At 41.6% G+C, this 1,357-nt stretch overlaps 1 protein-coding gene across 1 annotated transcript in view; it reads left to right on the forward strand.

Moving 5' to 3' along the window:
* Primpol (primase and DNA directed polymerase) overlaps positions 1 to 1,357 on the forward strand; it is a 26,402-nt gene that overhangs the window by 9,624 nt on the left and 15,421 nt on the right. The gene's annotated exons all lie outside the window — the stretch shown is intronic.

A 1,357-nucleotide genomic window follows, 5' to 3' on the forward strand; every position in this document is an offset into this window, starting at 1 on the left:
CTCAGAGGTATAGGTGTCTTACAGTTTCATGGTTACCTAGAGTAAAAGCTATGAACATGATCACTAATGACCTGGCCTAAGAGTTAGGATCCTAGGGAAACTGTAACCTAGTGTGCTGTGTACCTAGGGCTCCTTACTATCTCCCCATGTTCTGATAGCTTAACTGGACATTCCTTTGCTCCTTTTCTAATCACTTAGGTGTTTGTAATTGTAGAATCTATCCCCAATCCTCCTGTCACTGTATCCTCATCCTTGATCATTTGCTGTCTTGGTTTCAGTTATTATCGTTTCAGTTGATGATTCTGAATCAACCCAAATTGTTCTTCTAGATGTCCAGCTCAGACTGCCACTCACTAGATACTTCAAACACAGTGTGCCCTACCCCAGGCTCATCTTTTACTCCAAATTTACTCCTCCCATGCTTTGTACCTTAGTGGGTGGTATCACCATCCACCCAGTTGAAAGTGAAAGTATCCAGTGAAAGTGTTGATGTCCTGTTTGACTTGTATATAACTTTCAATCTGTATTTTGAGTCAGCTATTTAGAGTGAGCTGATGCTGCCACTCTTGTGCCTCAGCCCCTCCTGTGATTGTCTCTTTCCTCCAGGAAAAAACACAGATGCCTTAGTGTCTTCAATGAGGCCCACTCTGCCCCAGCCTCATCTCCACTCTGTCCTGGCTTAGCTCCTAATGTGGGCAAATTTTCTCTAGTCATTGAGCTTTTACACTTTCTGTTGCTACTGCCTGAACAGACATACCTCCAGTTTACCAGCCTGTTAAGACTCAGTGTAGATTCAAGTCATCTATTCCTGTTACACCAAAGCCCCAAGATTTTGGGTGTTGTTCTGAGTTTCAGGCAGTGTCCACTGCTTATCATGTGACAATATTAACCACTTCCTGAGGCAGTTTGTTTTTCTTCAATTTCCAATTTTTTTTTTTTTTTGAGGAACTGGAGATTGAACTCAGGCCCTTGCACTGGCCAGGCAAGCACTTATTTTACTGAGCTATCTCCCCAGCCCCTTTAATTTGCTTTTAATTTTCTTTTTCTTTTTTTTTTTTTTAATTTTACTTTAGAGACTGTTTTTTACTATTGTAAGTATAGAGTTTAGCACATATATATATATGGCTAGTGGCTATTGCTCAAGAAGAAGGGAAGGCTGTGCTGGCCCCGCCCCCAGGGCACACTGAGATGGTGATTGAAACTGAGCATGGTGGCACGAGTTTATAATCCTAGCTCTTGGAGGCTGAACAAAAGGAGGATCACTATGAGTTCAATCTGTGTAGTGAGACCCTGTAGACCCTGTCCTAAATACATTGAAAGAAAGAAAGAAAGAAAGAAAGAAAGAAAGAAAGAAAGA

This window comes from Octodon degus, unplaced genomic scaffold (assembly GCF_000260255.1).
Source record: "Octodon degus isolate 3935 unplaced genomic scaffold, OctDeg1.0 scaffold00114, whole genome shotgun sequence".
Taxonomy (NCBI): domain Eukaryota; kingdom Metazoa; phylum Chordata; class Mammalia; order Rodentia; family Octodontidae; genus Octodon; species Octodon degus.